The sequence below is a fragment of the Siniperca chuatsi genome, linkage group LG12 (genome assembly GCF_020085105.1).
Source record: "Siniperca chuatsi isolate FFG_IHB_CAS linkage group LG12, ASM2008510v1, whole genome shotgun sequence".
Classification (NCBI taxonomy): Eukaryota; Metazoa; Chordata; class Actinopteri; order Centrarchiformes; family Sinipercidae; genus Siniperca; species Siniperca chuatsi.
The window spans coordinates 5,467,596-5,491,313 of record NC_058053.1 but is presented as its reverse complement, the minus strand read 5'-3'; the positions used below and the strand labels follow the sequence as shown (position 1 = coordinate 5,491,313).

The following is a 23,718-nucleotide window of genomic DNA, read 5'->3' as shown; positions in this document are numbered from 1 at the left end:
TGGAGCACACTGGGGTCCTTTTCATTGACTTTCATGCTGCCTGCTAATAGAGTTTCACCTCTGGGGACCTCCACACCCCCACCCAGCCCTCGCTGCAGTACTGAAGCTAAGGGAAGATCAGATTGCCACCCCGCTTCTGAGGATAAGATTAGTGGGTCTATCTATCTGTCTGTGTGTGTGTGTGTGTGTGTGTGTGTGTGATTATTATGTGAGGTTATGCACTCTCTCTTGCTCCATTTCTGTCTTTTGCTCATGATGTATGATATACGCATATTATAACTATTCTAAAACTATTAAAAGGCCCCGAAGAGACTTGCATATATTAACCCGATATTTAATCCTGAGAACTTTTCTACTTGTTATTTGTGAGTGTTTTTCCAGAGTAATACTTGAAGTATTTAACAAATTACTTTTGCTCTTATTTCAAACTCAAAAACTTTGAGTTTTAAACTCAAAAATGGTGTAGGCTTCAGACATGTAAGCAGTGTCTTTCTCAGACTAGTTCTATTCTGTATGAGTACGTCATTTGCTAGTTTGGCTGGGATTCTGTGTGGACTGATCTATGTTAATGTATAAAACACACATCTTCATTATTTAAAAACCTGTTCATGTTCCCTAAACAATGCACTTCAGTAGGACTGCAACAATTAACAATTTTTATGATCAATTAATCTGCTGATTTTTTTTCTCAATTAATCGTCTCAAAGAAAATGTCAGAAAATAGTAGAAATGCCCATCACAGTTTCCTAAAGCTGGAGGTGATGACGTTAATGTTCAAGTTCCAATTAATAAGACATACAAATGCAGCAAATCCTCACAATTAAGAAGCTGGAATTGGCGATTTTTGCTAGAAAAACTGCTTAATTAATCAATTATCAAAATAATAATCTTCACAGGTTGTTAATTTGCATCATATCACTAATGATAAATATAACTGTAATATAAGCATTTATCCTCTTACTTTTCTTATATCACCTTTCGTTACTGAATGGTGTTTGTCATGTGAAGCACCAACAGAGGGCAGTGATCCCCTTCTAAAGAAAAGAGGCTTGGCAGCGCACAGGAACTCAAACGCTGTGTGTGTGTGTGTGTGTGTGTGTGTGTGTGTGTGTGTGTGTGTGTGTGTGTGTGTGTGTATTTATTTATTGTACAGCTGGGTGTGGCTGGCAAAGAATGAGCCTATGTACTCACACTAATCAGTGGGGTGTAGACAGATGGCGACGGAGGGAGCATTTACTGTACAAACCTGAAGTCACACTGAAACCAAAATTAATAAATGAATCTCATTCACAGGAATCCTTCTCCTCTCCCCTCCTCCCCTGGAGTGCTGTCTGTCAACAACTCAACTGCACAATGTAAGAAACATTAGCACAGCTTGCACTCATGAATCATTCATTAATTTTGGCTTTATTCAAAATTGGACCGTTCATGCCTTCACTTCACGCAGTATGATAATGTAATAATTCATTCTAACAGCAGAGGAGTGCATGGTGTGCTTTCACATATTCAGTATTGCCTTTAAAGCAGTGTTCTTTCTTTCTCTAACAGATCCGTTAAATCCACTTCCACAAAATTCATTGGATCTTAACAGGCTTCTGCTGGTCAGGCGCAGCAACGTAAGTGGCTGTATTGAATTTGATTCCCCTAAACACAAACAGTAAAAGGTGCAATGTTTATCCTCACATCTGAAAATTCCAAATTTTTCAAAAGATATACAGCAAGTATCACAATCCACCCACCAGTTTCAGTTTTTTTGAATCACTTTTATGCTCTTCACACTTGGCTTGTACTTGTGGAGAATCCTAACCAAGGAGCAGCCTTTGTAATGCACATATTTAAATGCAAATGCAGGCCTCTGAATTAAAAAGTACATTTATCAATTATATAGAGGTTAAGTGAGCCTCAGCCACAGATTTCCACAGGTTAATTAGAATTTACAATGATTCAGAATGTGTATAAATTGTTATGCATCATATGGCCATTACAAACACATTCAATTACAATTGTTTTCATTACAGTGATATTAGAAAATCTTGTGATGCTGAATATTAATACTAGAAAGGTTTTGTTCAAAATATAAATTGTTTTTTAACTGAACCTTTGCATGTACAGAAGATCCTCAGGCATCTTCACAAATGTTCCTTCTGAAAGAAGATATCTGAAGTAATGAATTATGTTCCATGAGTTTGTAATGAAGTGCATTCACTCAAGTAGTCAATTCGACTACATTCATAAGCTACTTGAGTGTTTGCATTTTATACAACTTTACACCTCAACTCAATTATCACTAGTGGAACAGAGTCCTCAAATCCTTTACTGAAGTTAAACGCAAACAATACCACAATGAAAAAATGATTCATGGCAAGTGAAAGTTGTTGGAATTGTTGGCAAGAAGAGAAGAGTTTAGTTTTGCTGTCGAAAGGGGAGGGCCAACTTGTGTTTCCAGTTTTGAAAACTTCTACCCAGATTCTCTAAAACGTGTGTCTCTAACTAATGTTAGCCTGAACAGTGAGCACACACGTTGCTCTTAGCAGTAGTAAAGTTACAGTTATGACAGTGACAGCAGTAGCCATAATGGCAGTACATGAGTAGCCATGAGATCATTATCACCAACAGTTGGCAACAACAGCAGTATCAGTAAAACTGTAGTACTGCAGCAGTAAAAAGACGGATGGAATATAGTTTCGATTAATTTTTTGCTGTTTCGAGTGATTCAGATTGTTACACCCTTAGTTCCCACCAGTATACAAAGTATTTAGCTTTAGAACCATCTGGACCATCGAAAATATTAAATGCAAAGTATCACTTTGTAAGGGGCCTACACTTAACCTGTATATATTATTATTAATTGAATCAAGTGAAAGGTAAAGGGGTCACTCATAATGATGAAATAACAATGACAATGATTAACTACCAAAGCAGCTATTATCAACCCACTGTAGGCAGCTGTTTCCAGCAAAAAAAAACAATCCTGTCTGCTGGAAATTATATTTATATACAACTCATTTGTGCTTGGTTACAGTTAGGGAAAGATCATGGTCTAGTTTAATACAAAAAAAGTCCTCAGTGACCTGAGACACAACGTGTTTATTAACATTTAACCAAAACCGTGATCTTTCCCAACCTTAACCAAAGTGCTTTCGTGGCCTAAACCTAACCACACGTTGGATGCAAATCCTGGTCTGTCCTGCAATTTGTAAGGCCACCATCCACCTCCCTGCAAATCCAGTGCAGTAGATGAATGTAGCACTTTGTTCATTTGAAAAAACGTTACCTGTGAACATAATCCAGGCAGCGAATGTAATTGGGAAAACTATTTACTAATAAAAACAAAAAAACAAACTAAAAATTTCTAGGACACAGGGTTGGATGAACCCACTACCTGCCCAGCACCAAACAGCAGACAAAGGTAGTGACTAGGAAATCAAATGGGGAATCTTGTCACATAAACACCCAGATATTTCGTAGAAATATGGACGAATGAGGGACTCCACCACCCAGATATTTGTTAGATGTGTCAGATGGCTAGAAACACAACACTCCAAATGAATACTAATGTAGCACTGTGGGTGTGTGTGTAAGTAGGTAATTGTTTGGTGACACATTAGTCATAACAACTTGTAAGCCAGGGTTATGCGGTGGCTGTGTATCTGAAAGACAGTGGCCAAAATGCAATTGATGCAACTTTGAGAAAACAATCAGAATTCCTCTTTCACCACCGCATACGATTTTATCCATTAGATCCCCGTGATTCAGCTAATACCTAGTTGTGAAAAGACCCTGTCATGTTACCACAATTTATCATGTTTTCATGTCTGAACCCTGTGATCTGTGTAGGCGTATCTACCACACGTCCAGTCTACCCATTCTGCTGGAAGGCCGCCAGCCACAGGTCACATGACCTGGAAGAAAAAACCTAGGAGACTTTTGGGATCCCTCTTCGGTCAGACACACCTTCTTATTGTTATTGCTTGCACACACTGTGAACATGATTGATGGGTTGCTCTATTCTGATTGAAAGCTGGTGGTTGCTTCAAAATGTATCGATCCTGTGCAGAAACACAGGCTTTACCAAGAAAAACAAGCCAGGTTTTACAAAAAGCGATTTTGTAGTGTTCCGTCATTTTGAAGAATCACCATTCAAAAGTACAAATCAAATGCAAATGAACTGGATGAACACAAACCTGTTAAAGATGTTTCTTATTTCTCTGTTGCAATCACTCTTTTCATATCTATTATTTTTCATTGGGCTTTAGCATGGGCTGGCTATCAACCTGAAGGGAAGTCCAAAGGCTGATGAACTGGTCTGCGTCTGTGTGAGACCACATTACTCTGGTGTCCTATATGCCCTGGGAACACAACACCCAGCGCAAATCTGGTGAGTAAGGACACTTATTTGATCTGTCAATGGCCAATTGATGGGATTCTCTCCCTTCCATAACAGAGAGGTTTAAGCAAGCAGGCGTCCTTGCTTTGAAATTTTAGACTGGATGATGGTTGATGAGGGCTGTGCCACTGATGCTGACATGCATCAGATGATTTTCAAGTGGACTTCCAATCATGTAAGTTTGTTTGGTTGGTAGGCAAAGATAACTGATACAATGTGGAAAATATGTGTAGTTGCCCATAAATAGAAGATATGTTTAATATCATCATAATGGTATCAAATAATGCTCACCATTTTTTTCATAATTTCCTACCTCTTCTTTATCTTCCTATTTTCTGCCTGTCTCAGTCTGTCTAAATACCTTTCTCAGTTTTCTGTACTGTTGGATAAAGTAACAAGGCATATGCTCCTGTCACTCCAAACTTCATCTCTTTTCTGTTCCACTAGCCTCTGTAACACAGTTTCATTTCATTTAACCTAAATCCCCCAGGAGCTTCAGGCTTTTAGTGTTCTTTCACACTGGTAGTTTGGACTTGATCCGGTAGTGGTTGGCCTAAACATTTGGTAATGTGAACGCTTTTTGCAAACTTGGGTGCAGACCAAGAAACCATAACCCAATCAACCTGACACAGTAGACTTTGTTGTGCGCATCATGTGTGAGTAATTTTTGTAAGTGTATTTCTTGTTTGTGTAGCAGCTGACAGATAGCCATGGTTTGTTTAAACAATAGAGCTTATTAGCTGTAGTTAAAGAGCCCCTGTGGAGATTTTGACTGCTAGTAGGCATTGCGATACACATTCCTGTTAATGGTTTCACACTCCTCCACTGATTTGTGGCAGTTAAGTGCCAGGAAATGTAGTAATGGCAGCAAAACCAAGGAAGAAGTTGACTACTAGCCAATGTTAGCATGGATGTAAGCAACAGGTTTCAAAAACGTGGCATAACATGTTTGTTAGGCCTCAAGGATACACACAGTGCATTTTGGTGAGAAACACAATGTAAACATAACTCCATGGGGCAATTTTAAGCTTCTCCCCCAGAAACAATGATTACGTATCATAATTTTAGTTCTATGTAGAGTTTAGCTTCACCACATGTATAGCACCGGTTGGCTGAGACTAGGGTGCTATCCAAGGTGGCTTAAGGACTGCTATCTTAAGGACTCAGCTGCATTGTGTGGGCAATGGCTAAATACATGGACTGGGCCATGAGGATGAGGTTAAGACAGAAGAACAGTGTCCATACACTTTGAAAAAGTAAAAAGGTACCAGGGAAAAGATGAACAGTTGCCAGTTGTATTCGTAGGCTAAACTTCGGAAGGCAAAACAGAGAAAGTTCCTGTGTGTAGGTACCACCAACTTGTGACAGTAAGCATCTTTTAAGTCTGTAGCCATGCACAGGCTGCCAGCTCCATTGGCCTCTTTCATGCCAGTATGTGGCGAGTGTGCTATGCAGACATTCAGCAGGCAAATATTCAGGATGAGTCTCAGTCCTCTTAAAGAGCAGGAAACAGAAAAAGACCCTTCTCCCAGTCTTCTGCCTTGACCGCAGAGACATAATTACACCTTCTTGGGAGGGCATGCGTGCCTGCTGCACCAAAGTGAATGAAGGTGCCTGAAACTTCCATTCAGTTAGATTGCAAGCTGACATCTCTCCTGCAGCTAACTGTGGTAAAAACATCAAAAATCTTTTCAGCCCACTCCTCCATCAAAATATCCCATTCTTGGAAGGAATTGGATTGAAAATTGTGTTCAATGAATGCCAGTGGGGACATTAGTCACATGCATGAATTACATGCATGGACCCCCAGATTCATTCTTACAATAATTTGTATGACAGGTAATTGTGACATCTATGAACAGATTGGGCTGCCCTTTTTGTAAGGTAAAAGTCCCCTTTACCACTTTAGTGCAGAGTGTGAGGAAGGCAGAAGGCTCCTTAAGGCAGATTTTGCCCTTTGTCAATGTAACTGCTTTTGCGATCTTTCCAAGGGTCAGGGGTTACTAAGGAAAGGCACAACTGACAGGTTTTAAAATAGCACATCAACAACGAGTTCTATTAAATACACACAAAGCTGTGAGGTAAAACCAAAAAAAAAAAGAAACGTGTACTTTAGGTTCTTAGAGAAACTATAACAACAACTATTCTGTACAATTGTTAAGACTGCTTAGTTGGACGAATGAATGCGTTTACCTTATTGAATGAATCCACGTTTGTAATGCTATCAGGTACAAACACAGATTAGTGGACCAAAGGCAAGTCGGCTCAACCTGCACCTCCTCCCTAAATGAGACCGTCTAGCATCGAAGAGACCAAAATGAAAACATCCAACAAAATATTAAAAACAAGTGGTAAACTCCACCAAGTTTAATGCTGACTGTGTGCAGTATGTATTGTGATGTTTCACTTCAACACATGATGGACAAACAGTGTACCAATGATAAAGTGAAACAAATAGTGGAATGTATGTTTACAGTCCATTACTTAACCCTGGAAGTGACTTTTCGTTGGTCCAGTTTATGTCATGTATTTACCAGTGACTGATGACGAAGACCTGGTTGATATGGCATGTTCACATGATATTTCCCAACTTTCAGAGTTGATAAGAAAGCCTCAATGCACCATTAAACAAACAACCAGTCTCCTCAATCCGTAGTCCAGTCCACTACAGATTGAAGGATGCCATGAGCTGTAAAGGATACACCTGTTGTGTCCTTCATATTTGAGCAAAACAAGTCGTATTTTTCAGCCATATTTGGTGGAGCCTTTGGACAGGACAGCCTTGTCGGCCATAATGACATATTCAGCCTTGATATGTCGACTTTCAAAGAGGCATCTCCTGAACTGGAGCACAGTTTTCTTATCTTCTCTGAGGGACTTATCCATGTGACTCAAATGTTAAGTCAATTGACTCTGCAGGGATCAAAGGCCCATGAACAATAACAACAGCCACCTGCTCAGTTACGCTTGGAAACCGAAAGTGCTTACAGCACTTCTTGCATCATATTTGATACCATCACCAAACTTTCACTGACAAACTATTCTGTTGTGTTTTAAGGGACTGTAAATTTATTCCAGATGACATGCTGGGCATATAGTAAAGCATTTCTACAGTTAGAGAGACAATATTAGGAATGGTGCCTGCAAGGGAATGAAGGTCTATAAGCAGGATTCACAGTACAAATACCGATGCAGAAGAGCTGCCCACTACAACCAGTCTTGCAGTGTTGGTCAGTATTACACCCACTAGGACAATCTGAGAATCAGTGTCTTACTCATGAGCAATTCAGTGTTCCTCCTCATGTGATTTTCCACAGAACAGTGGAGCCCATATGAGTTGCTGTGACTTATATTTCCTAGCTTCAACTCTGTTTTAGGCTTAGGGCGTAGGCTTTCAGTCCACCATCATTGCTTCATTGGAGAGCACAAAATATCAAGACAGTGAGGGGAAAGAAAGGAAATAAGAGCACAACCTTCCTTTCAAGTTTTTCTGCATGGATATGTTGGTCTGATTGTCTGCTTCTTTGTATCAAAATCCTTTGAGCATATTTGTATGTGCCTGAGCAAACACATGTATGTGTGTTTTGATTATTAAATACTGTACTTGCAGCAAAGCTTTATAGATTGAGCCTCAGAAAAAAATATCTAAGCTGGTTCCCACGACAGAGTACTGCTTTGGACTGATAGGACTTAGGCCCTGATCAGACAGAGGCGCACTGCACTGTACTGCCTTTTTTGTTGAAGCCTACAATTTAAAAGCAGCTTGCTGCATTTTGTTTTTGTTGCTAGGCAACCACCGAATCACCTGTCCTTAGCCTAACTGTGATTTTGCTGTGAAGTAAACTCACAAATCTCACCCGATTGGACAATGGGGGAAAAAACGCTCTGGTCTGAGTTAAAGTTTTTTCAACTCAAGGCGCTCACAGCGGTTCTGCAAAAATACGAGGTGCTCTGAGTGTCTAAAACGCAAGGCACCCCAGGGTGCATTAGCAGCACGCAAAATGCTTACTGCTCATAGAAAACAAATGGAAAAAGACGTCTCTCACTGTAAAAACTAAGTCAGCAGATACTGGTTTCCTTCCATAACTCTATAGGGGAAGAACACTGTGCCTCTGCTACCTCTGGCCATAATATGGAGTCTGTAGCATTCGCTGTACAGACAGATTAACTAGACACAAACACATCGGAGCTTTAATACTACATATGGTTCAGACAACATGCCTTTGAAAACCACCATGAAAACTCTACTGGCCAAATTTATAAGACGACATTATAACAACACATTACAACAAGTGTTTGAATAGACACATTATTCATTAGGTTGGATAACTACGTTAATCAATGTAAAAATACATCACAATCTGACCTGAGTAGGTTCAATCTCACACCCCATACAGTACATTACATCTTTATTTGTTTTGATTGAAAGAAGTTCTTTTGCAGATTCAACCAGGTCAGCGTGGTACAGAGAGTAGATTGTATTTATGGTTTGAAGTAAAATATTGTTTTACTCTAAATGTTCAGACACAACCAAGGATGTTGCTTTTTGTTCTTTCAATATTCAAACAAATAATGATAATAAAAAGAGGCTTGTCTCAGAAAACATCACTATACTGAGCACAGTATGATCTATGTTGGGCATGTTGACTTAATTCTGAACAAGATTCTAAAATATATAAATAATAAAAGGATCAGCATGAACCTATGCCACTAAGTGCAGTACATGAAACTAAAACATGTTGTAGGCTACATAAAAACGAAAGCACTCACTGAGCATATATACTCTTTCTCAGCAATTTCATGCTTCACTTTGATACAGTTGTTACCTTGTAACCTTAACTTAACCTTAACTGCCAGTTACAACTGCTGTGATCACTGAACAGTTCTACTGGAACCACTGGGGTAGTGATGCACGGGTCAACCCATAACCCACGCGGGTCGGGCGGGTTGGCGTACGCTTTCTAGAAAATATCATCCGGGTGGGTTGAAAAGTGACAAAGCAGCGTTCTGAGTAGACTATTATTATTAATAACTTACAGAAACATTGCATGCATTCCACCTGCTCTTCCTCCCCCCCCCCAAACATACACAAACAGTGCTGGATTCTAGCAACAAGCACATCCAGTGAGCGTGCTTTCAGCTCAGCTGGTCGTGTGATCGTCTTGAAGCGCGTCGAAAAAGGTGAAATCCTGGAACTGTGGACTCCATTCTTATTCTACACGGTGCAGTCAAACGCTAGGCTAAAAAAGATTGGGTGCGGGTATTAAAAAACCCTGATCCGTGCATCACTACATTGGGAAATAAATGGCATAGACTGGGGCACAGAGAAAGTTGCTGTGGGTCTTGCTGATGGAGGTGAGGGTCACTGGCTTTTCCCAGACGTCTCTTTGCTGATTTACATAGGATCATCAAAATTTCAATCCCATACAGATTTTCATTATAAATCAAGCAAGTACATCCATAGAGTATGTAAAAAGGGAAATCAATGGGAGCAATTACGAAATGTGTAACACACACACACACACACAGCTCACTGAGACCTGATGAATCTACACTCAACAGTAGCAGATACAGCTCTTAAACAACTTTTTATTGACTACAATTTTATACTGCAGCTCTGCCCTCATTATTTTGCTATTAGTTCATCCTTTCCAGCACTATCCCTAAACTAGCCAATGAGGAGCACTAAAGCCAACTCTGTAGAGATGCAATGAAGTCAAATATTAATGACCTGGTTGAAATTATCTGTCTTAACATGATCCTGGAGACTCATTATTTAACTCTCAAATCTTGCAGGGGGTTTCCCAAGCACCAAATGCCAGCTAAACTACTTGCATCTGTCTGACTGGCTACTTCTACAACTGAATATCTTTAAAACTTGGGAGCTTTTCATTCAGTCAGTTTCCTTAACTTGTGTATTAACTTTGAATATCATAAGTGTCAACTGTTTAGTTTAAACAAGTGTGAAAAAGCTCCCTACTATACATGGCCACACTAAAGCTTTATGATTGCCTCCTTCTGTCATTTTTTTCTTCCTCCCTTTACCACTATACAAATTATATATTCAATCTTGACTAATTAAAGTAGTGCAGCTGTCATTTTGAGCAGAATAAACTTTTCTTATTTGTTGACAAGCTGTTTCTTCATCGTCAGTTGCTGCTTTTTTGTTGTTGTTGGGTTTTTTTTTTGCTGCCTTAAAGGGCGACTGTCAGAGCTCAGCTGTCACACAGAGAGACACAATGACTGGATGTGTTGCTCGGCATCATGGTTTCCCTTCACTTTTTCCCCTGTCTATTCACAGTTTCACAGCTGCATGAAATGGCCACATTTGATTGTTTGATACTTTCTGTTTTTAACACAGCAGCAATTGAGACCCACTATATTCACACAATTACCAAAAATAAATTCTGACTCTGGGGTATGTACGCTTGCCCAAAGTGATAAACTGAATTGAATATTTAAATATAAACTGTCTTCTTATCAGTCGCCAGGAAATACTGCATTCAGAGAAAGCTACACTTTTCTTTCCCTTAGCTTCCTTTCATATAAAGCATCACAGACCAGCCGGAGAGGCAAATATGATGTGACATGATTCTGGATTTTGAAGTTAAACAAACATTTTCAAACATTTACCTACTGCTGCCATTTGGAGCTGCCAACATAGCTTTAAAATAGATATTGAAAAGGGCAGAGGCTGTCACTTACTTATTGAGCAGAATCTTTTTTAAATGCATCATCAGAAAGAAAAACAAATTAAAGCCACCTTAACCTGCTAGTGTTGCAGTGCGCTCTCTTTTACCTCAGCCAGGCTCTACACAGCAAGCATTTCGCTCCATATGCGAGTGAAAATTCGATTGTGTGAATGTGAAAAAGTATAGTAAAGTAAAGTGACTGAATCTATTCTGACACCCAGGTTGACAAAATATACAGATTCGCTAAATTCCGACAGATTTTTTTGCCGCTCCTCTCTCTTTCTTATTAGCAAAGAGCAGTGTACAAATCGTTCAGTTTCACTGGTTAAAAGTTACTAATAACGATGACAACGATGAAAATGATAATTAACAACGGCTCTGTTCTATTCAAGTGCCCCAGTAAGTCATGACAGTGTGACAGTGGGCCAGCATGCACAATCCCGATACCTGAAACTGAAGCAGCGAAATGGAATTCATCATTAATTATTTACACCTATGCTTTTCCTACAAAGACATGTCAAAAAGCTATGGATGTGGATGATGTTATTGCTCTTTAATTATGTCTAAGCAAGGTAAAAACAGGAACAGTTTTCTACCAATTGTGAGGCAATATTATTGACTATATGTTTCCCTTTGAGTACACTTACATTGCTGTCAGATGCAAACAAGAGGACAGTCTTTAAAGCCCTCAAAACTTTTTCATTAAGGAAATCAAGAATGTACAGTAGAGCCAAACTACAAAAGAGGCATGATCACAGCCTACAGGTCTGACAGCCAACAGGTACATATGGCTTGTGGAGGTGGGATGTGATTAGGGAGTTCAGACAGTGCTGTGGGCACTTGAGCTAAGAAGGATGCTGCTCTTGGGGAAGTGATTTTATTTTGGGTTCAACACTTGTGCAATGCGTTTGTCTTCCTGCTGATATTATGTGTTATTTGTAAACTCACCATTTGCTTTCTGCAATTCATCTTTGAAAATGCAGTCATGAAAAACTGCCTGAAGGTCATTTGATATCCACTGAACAATACCTTGCCTGTTGAGTGAAACGTCCCACTTAATTGTAAAGCCATATCACATCTGATAAGCAGACTAATTATGTTTTTTGTTTATGAATGAGCTGTGCCTATTCAGCCACGCTTCAGAAACCTGAAGTTAAACAAGAATCCCATGTACAGGAGCAAATGATAGATTTAAGATTTCCATTTTTCTCTAATTTTGTTACTCACACCTTCTTACTAACTTTCAGAAAAATACCTTGTTAAGATGGACTTTTTTTGTGGAAAAAAGTCCTTGGATATATCTCCCTGTGGTTGTTACTGCACTTTACCCTTTTCATTCTCTCTGAAAATGTCATGGTTTAGATGGACACTGAATTGACCCTATATGGAAAGATAATAGCTTGAACGTGAGAGGCCATTGGAGTGGGGACCATGTAACTTACATTAAGAACTATAGGAACATGAAATAGGAACACATGGAGGTTGTTTCTGGGAGTTACTGTTATAATATACTGGTTCAAGCATAGTATGGAAATATTAAAGCCTGTTTTTTACTTACAGCATTGTGATAAAATCATTTATTGTCAAAACCAAGAGACAGCAGGCAGTGCTAGCATGTACTGAAGTCATAAGGGCCACAGTCAAAGCTACACCAAGACTTTAAAAGTGCTCCACAGTAAACATACACAGCAGCTGCTATAGCAATCCTGAATCAGTAAATGATTCAATGTTAGAGTAAAATGTTGTTTCCTTGGTTAACAGAAGTTACAACATGGCTATTGATGTGGTTATGCCTTTTTAGTAAAACAGCATTTCGTATACGTTTTTCTCACGCTACACTATTTAGATTTGTTTCTTAGAGAGATTGGCGCAGGGCTATTATTCAATCGCTGACATTAACAGTGCCAAACACTGCTAAACATCCCCTGAGCAAGGGCATAAAGGTATAGAAAGACATTTTCTGTGCCTGCATGTTCATTTCTTATACAAATGCAGCCAGTAGTTTTTCCAATAAGTTTTAGATAAGTAGGCTAATCATGCAAACACCCAATGACCAAATGTATCAGATCTTTTTACATTTAAGACTGAGAACAGTTCCACATGTGGGATCAGGCACAATTTTCCATTAATGTGTTATGACAGAGTTTTGTGTGGTGTGCTGGCTGTACAAGGTTTCAGGGAACACTCACAACACAAAGTGACCTCCTTTTCTGAGACAGATCACTTCAGCCCAAAGCATTACATTCTTGTTCAACTTGTGACCCCAATGCAACATTGCTTTGGAATCTTAATTATTTTCTTAATATTCTCAAACTCTAAAAACTAGTTTACTGATGTTGAAAGCTACTGTAGATAAATACAGTACATTGGTAATGCTTTAGTATAGCTCTTCAATCTATATTCTGTTTCTAAGATTTCTAAGCTGTATTATTTATCATCTTTAGACCTATTTGTTTAGGACTTAGTTTTGCTCCTCTTTCACATGTTTAATTATTTCTGGACCTTCCTACATTATATTGTTCTCATAACAACATTGTATTAAATACAGCCTAAACTTAATTTAATCTTAAATATTACACTTGCAAATTCTGCAAAATTAGCTTAAAGTTGATCACAACTGTATTTTCAGTCCTGGGCTAAATAGATTTTATAAACAAGTCTTACATTTTAGAAACAAATTTAACCTCTAAAATATATATGGGTGATCTTTGCTGCACCAAACCTGGCCCAGTTACCACGGAGATCATGAAACTATAATGGAATTACAGACCAGAACCGTCCAATGTGTAGAAGGGTATTATCCTGCTTATACCATGGTCATTAATTTATATTTTCATGCATTTTGCAATCAAAATATAATGTTTTTCACAAGCCATAACTAAGTTTCCCTGCTAACGCCTGAGGGTTTGACTAATACCTGGAACAATCATTACCATCTCATAAGGTTCATTGGCAATGGAAACGTTGTTAACTACTCCAGTAAACAGGACGAACCTTAGATACGACTTAGCAACGGTGGATAGTTTTGATGTCCCTAAGTTAGCTAGGTTTTGTTCAAGATATTAACCACAGAAAACAAAATGCTGCAGTCAATTTGTGAAAGCCTGAGCTTCATTCATGTTATTTGTTATTATGATAGTCACAGTTCCTGTCCACTCGTTTTTGCCCCCTACAAATTCCACAAAGAAGTAAAGGCTTACGTTATGCCTGAGCTGAAGTTAGCTTGAAACTTGTAGTTCTGAAACTTAAGTATTAAACTAAAGTATATATATATTTTTTAAAGCAAAAGGTGTTTGTTTTTGCTTTTCAGAATTTTTTCTTTAAAACCCAGAATGTAATATGGCACTTCAAGGCACTAAATGGGTTTAGTTTTGACATATAATATTATTGTATGAAATTTAGGCAATAAAAATGGAGATTTTTCTAAAAAGGAAATCAAGTAGTTGTTCATTTTAAGAGACCTGTCTTATTTTCTCTTTTGCATATTTACTATTGCTCTTTAATATAGCAAAAGTATAGTATCCGATTACTTGATTAATCGATGGAACAATCGGTAGAATACTTTATTACTAAAATAATCGATAACTGCAGCCCTAATTTATATATAAATGACTCTCTCCACATAAATATTCTTCAGTATTGTTGTCACTGTCCAAACACCCCACAGAAGAACAAGGCAGATGATCACAGGTTCCCGTTAATTTTATAATGGATTTTTGTATTATGATATTTAAACCATCCGCCAACAGGAAAATAAAAGCCTCCTGGGCCTGTCTAGTCCGTAGCGCCGGCATAGATGTATTATGAGCGCTGGTTAGCATCATAGCTAGGCTAGCGTTAGCATTAGCAGATGCCTGGAACAGTTGGCTGAAAAGGAAGGAGCCATCTGATTGGCAAAAAATGCATTTGTGAATCTAGCCACATCTGCATATATTTGTGGATTTTTCCTATATATATTTAAAACAAGAAATATGTGTGTGCATCAGAAATACATTTGTGAACCTTATCTTTTCGTGTGGATTTGTTTTACTTTATACTATTATATTATTGTATATGTTATATACAACAATAATTATTTTTGTGTGCATTGAAGAATATTTATGTGGAGAGAGTCATTCATATATATATATATCCTGAAAACATGTGTGAATCCTTTGTGTGTATTTTATATTATTATACTGATCTGACTCTATAATCCTGTATACAGAGGATGAGGCACTAGTTTTGTAAATAAGATTTTTAGAAAAACTATTTATGCTGGAACTACTTAGTAGAGTCCATTATCAGAAATTAATGGATATATGCATAATCAGAATCGATATTCACCCAGACCATATAAATAGCCTAATCATCTCCGGCATATATAAAAAGGCTATATAATTTAGAGTTTAGAGTTTTATATATAGTTATAGGACATGAACAAAACAACAGAAAATATAGAATATAAATAGACACATTTTAACAAATATAAGAGAACATGTTTGTGTACTAGTAAATGAATAAACAGTTTCACCATCTAATTTTAGCTGTACCTACCTCAGCTGTTTTGGTACTATTTCATGGTCCTACCTACGAGATACCTTGCTGGACAGACTCACTTATACTTATAAACCACACACACACACACACACACACACACACACACACACACACACACACACACACACACTCTCTCTCACACACACACACACGCAAAACAAACAAATTACTATTTATTTTGCATGCAGGGTCAAGACAAATATATATCACTTACACACATTGACAGGAGCGAGTGCTACCACAATGTTAATTTAAAAAAAACAAACATAAAAGCAGCACAATAAGATAAGAATAAGGTTTGCAAGTGCTGGTGGAAAGTAATTGCAAATGTGTTATCAGTCAATCAAAAATATGCTGGAGAATGTCTGGGACAGAGTCCTTAGGCAAAGATATGGAATCATTCAATTTCAGATTTGGCTAGTACTCATTCTGTTTGCTTGTAGCAACACAGTAGCACAAGAGTCACAACTGTATGGTCATTTGTATGTAGCAAGTTACCAGATTGAGGCAGCATGACTGTGGTTTTCAATGGGTCTACCAATAAAATATTTTAGTCTGTGGGTTACTGTATTCAACTCCATTGTGATCCAAAGCATTGTGGTATGATGCTGGGTTTGTCGTGTGTAAATGAAGTCAAAGCAGGGAAATGGTGAATTGGGTTAAGGGCAATGGTAATGTTTACACGTCATATCAACATTGCGAGGTACAATACACAAAATCAGAGGGGCAATACAGAAGCAAGCCGACAGTAGCGTTGAGCTACCATGTTTGATGGCTTCGCTGACGTGTCACTCAGAATATTCGGGCACCCATTTCAATTGTTTGCCACCTCCCAGACCCCTAGGGGCATCCTAATCTGGGGCACCCACCATGTCTTCTGCCCATGTAGAGGAGAACATATGCCCATGCAATGGTCAAAGCATGACGAAATGGCTAGCTGTAGCGTTTGTCCAAACTGGGGAGTATTTTTGGGTTACACGCCAAAGGTGACGTCACGAGTTGTGATGCATTGCCCACATGACTCCATGTCTTGTCCAATGACTTGCCAGTATTTCATCTTGTCTTAGTGATAGGGGGACATAATATTTCAATTCCATTTTGCTAATCTTTTGTTAACAGCTGAAGTGGTGGTCAACTGCGTGGAGCTACATAAAGGTAAATACTTTCTGAATAATTATAAATGATGTCACAGATGAGTATTGAATATTTCTGTGATCAAATGTTGTGATTCTCACAGTAAATATCTTATCCAGTGCCCTTCTGCTTGGCAACTATTTGTATGTACATGCAGTGTGACATATTGCGGGAAAAAAATAATCAGAGCAGAAAACAAATTTAAACTTCTCCCGTGAATCACTGTTGATTGGATGAGATGTTAATTCCTGACGTCTTATTAGAACTTTGGATTTATCATTCGATAGATTCATTTGTGAGACCATCTTAGTTTAAGTTATTACAGGGTAATAACTTGACATCTTTACAGGGTAATAACTTAAACCAATAGGGTGCTATAATGAAATCCTTTCATTTAACAAAAAAATATTAAATTACTTGCTTAAATTACTTGTATTATACAGTAATGCTGCAGAGTGGCAGATTTACTTTGAATGACAGTCTTATATTGTCTGGAACATGGATTTCAGTTCATGATGCAACTGAAAAACTGAAGCATTTCTTAATATGGGAACAGGGAAGACACTGTTACTGTTAGCTGTGTCTATATCATTATCTTATGAATCAGTACTGGATAGATTTATGTTCTCCATTAGCGATTACCGACAGCATGAGAGCATCGTCTTTTCATTGTATTTTTTGGTCAGACTGAAGAAAAGGGGAAACTGTCAGCCAGCATGGTTTATTAGCAGACACGCACCAATAAACTATGTTTGCCCTCCAAGCTAATGCTAGGTGGCAGAGGAACAATGCAAGGGGCCGTCAGCTTGTGATTGTAATTTAGGTTGAAATCTCAACTAGGCCAGCTGATTGGAGATGACAGGTTTACAGCCCGCTTTTGGGGCAAATGGGTCTGGCAGGATGAGCTGCTTGCAGACTGACGTGCTGCAACAAAAGGTCCTCGGTTGTGCATCTGCTGATGTATTAAACCTTTCCCTTTCCACTCTCCTACAACTCGTTTCCCCAAATGCATCAAGGCTGTTTGAGGCTGAGAGACCATTTTGAAATCTTAGAAAGTGCTCTGCAACAGAGGGACGGTGCTAATAGGCAACAGTAGCTAGCAGGTGATATTTAACCCAAACAAAAGGATGACACTCATCTCAAAGATGTTCCTGGCAAGCAAACGCACTTAATTGGTCCTCTGATATATTTAGAAACATAGTGTGCTTGGATGATTTGAACTACAGCAGGCAGAAAAGCCAAGTGCTTGTTGAGATACTTTGAGGAGCAATTCGAGTGTAATTTTGCCAAAATGGTTATCATCTGCCAGGCAAAGTACATTTGTAAGTATTGCCACTATTATAACTGCTCACCTGCATAGGCGTCATGAGTAAGAGGTAAGCGGCACTTTGTTCTGAAATACTGTCACAGTATCAATATCAAAAACAACACACTTTTGGCCAAGAACAATTTTAGAGTTTTGGGGTGAATAAATTCTGAAAACACCAGTCTAACACAGTTGGCAAGTGTCAACATCGCAAAAGTCTTATTGTTTTACTAGTGGAGAAACCAATATGATCTGCTAGAAACTGCTGGATAAGATGGAGGGTTTCATTCATGATGGACGCTTTTCATCCAGATGTCTGCTTTGTGAACTGAATTTTGTGACTGTGCATAACGGTGACTGACAGTGGTAATGCTCCCTTTATATGTGCAGTCATGTGCAGCATTTTAATGTGCAGCATTTAAACTGAGTGCAAAGACGAGTTTTTGACAGCTGGCTTTCCATGGCGAACAAATTAAGGATCAGAAACAGATTGGGCTTTATAGAGCTAATACAATCTATTGTGTGTTTGATGGTGCATAGTTTATGATGTGGTTGTGAGTTTTGCAGACTGCAAATGCAATGTACACAGTAGAGTCTGACATTTCTTACAGTGTGGGATTTTTTTAACTAACAAAACACTACAACAAAAACAATACAATAACTTATTGTCTATACAACATGCATGTTATCATCAGTGATGTGACTTTCAAATTTATTCAATATATCAAAATGTATGCAGCTGACTCAGTTAGACAACATTGTACCATAATTGTGTGGCTTGTCATTTGGGTTTTTCTTTATTCCTATTCCTGCCTGCTATCACTGATTAAGCTTTATGTTGCTGCTGTTTTGCCTTCATTGTATGTCAAAGGATAATTGCATCCCTAAAGCACTGGTTGTCCTTGGAAACACCATGAACGGACATTGGGGATAAATTGGAAATTCGATACTCAGTTTGAACTATGAGCACTACTTTAAAAAAAGCTTTCCAAAGATATTCACAGGTACTCATTAAAGATGATTTGTGATGGAAATTGGCTATAAAAACTTTTAAGATTCATCTTGACATAGAAAGATAACAAGCAACATAGAAAAAAAGAAATAATATGAAATGCAGCAAATCAAGCTGGGTTCTATCATGACATCAATAAGCTTTTCCAAACAGCAAAAATTATTTGACCCTCTGCTCCAATGCTCCACAATGGGATTCATTTGGTTGTACATGTTCCGTGAATCAAGAGAAAAGCAAAGCAACACTGAATTACATAGAATAGTAGCACCAGTACCATTAGAGCACTTCATAACGCATAGTGTGCATGCGCCAACGTTCATGCTGCCTGTTGCCATTGCTAAAGAGTTTCCCCTCGGGGATCAATAAAGTATTTCTGATCTGATCTGATAACAATGGATGCTACCATATTTAACTGAGTGTTAGCTAGATTAATTTTAGAAGAGTTGCCCTATTTTTTCTGCTTCACCTCTTGGCCTTGGTGGTTGTTTAAAGGAATAGTTTGATTTGCTTTCTTGCTAAGAGTTAGATGAGAAGATTGATACCACTCTTTAATCTGTACACTAAATATAAAACGACAGCCATGTGACAATTAGCTTAGCTTAGGACACATACCAGTACCTCTAAAGCTCACTAACTTATATCTTTGGTCAAAAACTGGGTGTAAAACTAAGACTAAACTTCCTTCTTGTTGTCACTTCCTTCTTGTTGTCACCGTAAGGTTTGCCCAATATACTACACTTACCTAAAAGTAAAATGACAGAATAACCACATCAAGTCAAGCTGTGTCCATAAACACAATAGTAACGACACATCTTTCAAACAGCACGGAAAAAATGCATAAAAAACGTTATATTGGTTCAGTGCATCACTAGGGGCAGCAGTAAGAAGCAGATTGTGAAATAAATTAAATACCTAAAAAATCATAATACAACAATAAGATTTAGTACACAATAATCAGCACACAGGATATGATGCCATCCTCCCCTGCAAATGCTTCCAAGTAATAGTTTTTGTCTTTAGAAGTTTACTGAAGTGAGCAGATCTATGGGTGGATAGGAACTTGTTAGCACCTTCAGTTGCTACACACACCCTGCTGTCTGCCACCTTTTCACAAACACACTGGTCATTAAACCTGGAGCAAGTAGGGCACATATGAATAGTGTTTTTTGGATATTAAGTTTTTTCACTGCTCTCTAGGTGTTGCTAGTTGGTTTGAAAAAATAACATCACCAGGAGGTGCAAAAAGCACTAAGCCTAACACTACATGTGAGTTGGCAGTTTTGTGTGTGAGAAATTTGTTTTGACACCACATCTATCACTTTGAAGTAACCAAACTAATTTCAATAAAATGAGAAATTAGCAGCAGGTATACTTAGTACACTTTGATTTTTTGTCTTTACCTCCTGCCACAAACAAATTGCACACATTCTTCAAATATATTAAATAAATTAATGTGCTTGTCCATGCGCCAGGGATTTCAGTCACTTTGGCTGATTCAATTTCTATCCAAAACTCTTTCAAATTTATATTATACTTTTTTCTGGACAGATAAAAAGTCAGATGAAAACTGTAGCCCAATCACTTTCTGACCTCACCCCTTTTGATTTGAACGAATTGTTTCCTACATGTTAACCTATATGAAAAGAGTGTTAGAATGAGGTTTGATTAACCAGACTGACCAACCATTCAGGAGACAGGGGCCCTCAAAGTTGACCCATATTGGACTCACACCCCACCTAAAGAGAAAGATCTCCTTCAAAAATAAACAGTATGATTCTCAATTTTGTGCATGAGCATGCTAAAAGAGCACCCTTCATTGAACATGCTCATATTTTTGGTGCAGACCCAAAACCAGCACCAGCACTCCGTCTGTTTGGCTAGTACTCGTTGCTTCCGTTGGTTAAGGTTTGGGTTAGGGTTAGGGATAGCCAATCAGGAGGCAGGGCAGGGGCTGGGCTTGGCAGAAAGCTGGTGTGGAAAAAATGACGCCACAGAATCTGATGGGTCTTGTGAAGTGTGAACTTGCATAGCACTGATAGTTCTGTGATTAACCAATAGCAGGAACACCATGAAAACTTCAGGAGATATATCCTATATCATATGAATAAATGAAAAAAATAGGAGTTTTTTGCAAATTAACAAAAAAATCACCAAATTTGCATATTTATTTATTTTGGACCAGACCAAAAGTATTGAAATTGTGGATAACCTTGTTTGTAAGCTTTCCAATAATCAGAGAACCATACTGTTGTGTTTACTTTTGAAGAAGATCTCTGTGTATTTAGGTGGGGTGCAAGTCCAATACGGGTCAACTTTGAGGGCCACTGTCTTTTTAATGGTTGGTGATTCTGGTTAATCAAACCTCATTCTAACATTTTCTCATATAGGTTAACATGTAGGAAACAATTCGTTCAAATCAAATAGGTGAGGTTAGAAAGTGATTGATTTCTGACAGAATGTCCCCTAAGCTAAAGGAGATAGCACATGAAGCACTAAATCTTATTTCCTAAATGCTGTAGGATAGGGTTGGGCGATATGTTAAAATTTTCCAACCGGCCACCGTCAGCCCAACAACCAGCGATTGCTAGGGCTTGTTATCGGTACTCATACCTTTACGGTATTGACCAAAATAACCCAGTACCAAGTAGTATTGAAACATCTCCAGTCAAACGATACCTGCACTCGATCCTCTTTGTACCCAGATCTAGAAAAAAAGGACTATTTGTACGGTTTTGCTTGCAGCCAATCACCGCAAGTGTTCTTCTATTTAATGCGACATGTTATTGGCCCACTACCGCTACCCGCTACAGCTAGCACCTACATACAGTCTGTGGTGGTGGTGAAGTCAAGTACGGTGTATTTGACGGAGTTGGCAGTTCAGCCTGCTGGTCCTCTCGTGGTCATTTCGGAGCCCACTTCGCTGCCGGAGTGTCTCTGGCCTGGGAAGAGTGGACAGGCCAAGTGTCCGCAGGGTAGGGTTGGGCGATTAAACGATCTCGAACTGAGATTGCGAACAAATTTATTTCGATTTCGGTGATAAACCTTGCACATTTTAAGTCAATATGGATAGATCTAACAGCCTGTCATGTAGCAAATGCAGTTTTTGGCTTGCACGTCAGTGTACACGCCCACTTTCTACTGCAAAGCACTGTTTGAGTTAACGGCGGTAAGGAACGGGAACAGTTGGTAAAAAGAAAGCTCTAGAAACCATAGCTAGAAACTCGGAATCGCAATCGCAAAAAACAAAAAGCGATCCAAAAGATGAGGAAATAACAAGCACTGTTTCATACTGAATAGCGAAAGACATGATGCCCCTGAGCAGAGTGAAAAGGGACGGGTTCAGCAAACTGATTAAAGTGCTGGACTGCAGGTACGAACTTTCAGGCAGAAAATACATTTTCCAAATCTGCACTGTCTCATCTTTACGAAGAGTGCCGTGGAAAGCTGGAAATTCAGCGATAGGATGTGAGATACTTTGCCACCACCACCAACCTATGATCCAGCCGCACATCTGAGCCGTTTATGAGCCTCACCATTTATTACAGTGGGCTCTCCAAAGCAGATGCTTGCAGACGGAATATTTTTCAGGGGACCATACTGCCAAAATAATCTGCCAGGGGCTGGAGGATGCACTTGTATCTTGGGACCTTAGCAAAGACCGACAAGTATGCATCACAACAGACAATGGGGCAAACATTGTCAAGGATGTTTCCCTTAAAAACTGGACTTGTCTGCAATGTTCCTTGAGCTGTGGCTCAGATGCCTGATGAATGTCAGAGCACATCACAAGCTACTCTCACATTGAGCTCTACTGTGCCATGGGAAGACAGAGGAGCTACTGCAGCTACACCAGCCAATAGACAGAAGAAGACACTGGGCAGCTTTTTCAAGAAGTCCCACTCTGTTCCTACTTCTGGTCTTACAGACCAGCAGGCTATTGAGCCGGAGCTGAACAGCTACCTGTTAGCTCCTGATGCTGACAGGGAGACCAACCCCCTGGCATGGTGGATGATCAACTCAACAACATACCCCAGAGTTAGCCTCCTGGCAAAGCACTACCTGTGTATTCCTGCCACCAGCTCACCCTCAGAGTGTGCTTTTAGCACTGGCGGCAATATTGTGTCCTGCCACAGGACAGCTTTAAAGCCAGACACTGTGGACAAACTAGTCTGTCTGGCAAAACGCCTATAATGGGGTTACAAATGATGTGCACTAGCTAAAAATGCAGCATAATGACTGGTTTACAGTGTTTACATTTTGCACTTTTTACTCAGCCATAAAACATTTGAGAGATGTAAAACCAGTATATGATCAATATTACTTTATTTTATTTTACAGCTGTACTTAAATATGCCAGGACTGTTGTGATCCATTTGTTTACTTTTTGTTTTGGTTGATTAAACATTTGAGATGTTTGCTGCCCTGCCAAAGGCACTTGTGATGGTATTAAGTAAGTGTTTTTAGTAAAGTTACAAGGCAAGCAATTTTGCACTTTTTACTCAGATTTTCTACCTCTAAAACATTTGAGAGTTGAAAAACCAGTACATATAATAAGTTATACAATAAATTACAAGGCAGGCTAACTTGATTTGCTTTGTTAAGGCAGATAAATATTTTTTGCACAGTTAAATATTTACATTATGTTGTT

The 23,718-nt window shown here is 38.8% G+C and overlaps 1 protein-coding gene across 15 annotated transcripts in view; it reads left to right on the top strand.

The window, feature by feature from the left end:
- LOC122885814 (poly(rC)-binding protein 3) overlaps nucleotides 1-23,718 on the top strand; it is a 68,756-nt gene that overhangs the window by 20,310 nt on the left and 24,728 nt on the right. For 9 of the 15 annotated variants that reach the window (XM_044217488.1, XM_044217487.1, XM_044217481.1 and 6 more), the window contains 4 exons: nucleotides 1,294-1,355; nucleotides 1,549-1,616; nucleotides 3,838-3,943; nucleotides 4,257-4,378. The gene's annotated coding sequence lies outside the window, so the exon portion shown is untranslated. Of the gene's footprint in view, nucleotides 1-1,293; nucleotides 1,356-1,548; nucleotides 1,617-3,837; nucleotides 3,944-4,256; nucleotides 4,379-4,404; nucleotides 4,563-16,737; nucleotides 16,774-23,718 lie in introns of those variants that run through there. The other 6 variants (XM_044217474.1, XM_044217477.1, XM_044217476.1 and 3 more) reach the window with 6 other exon arrangements.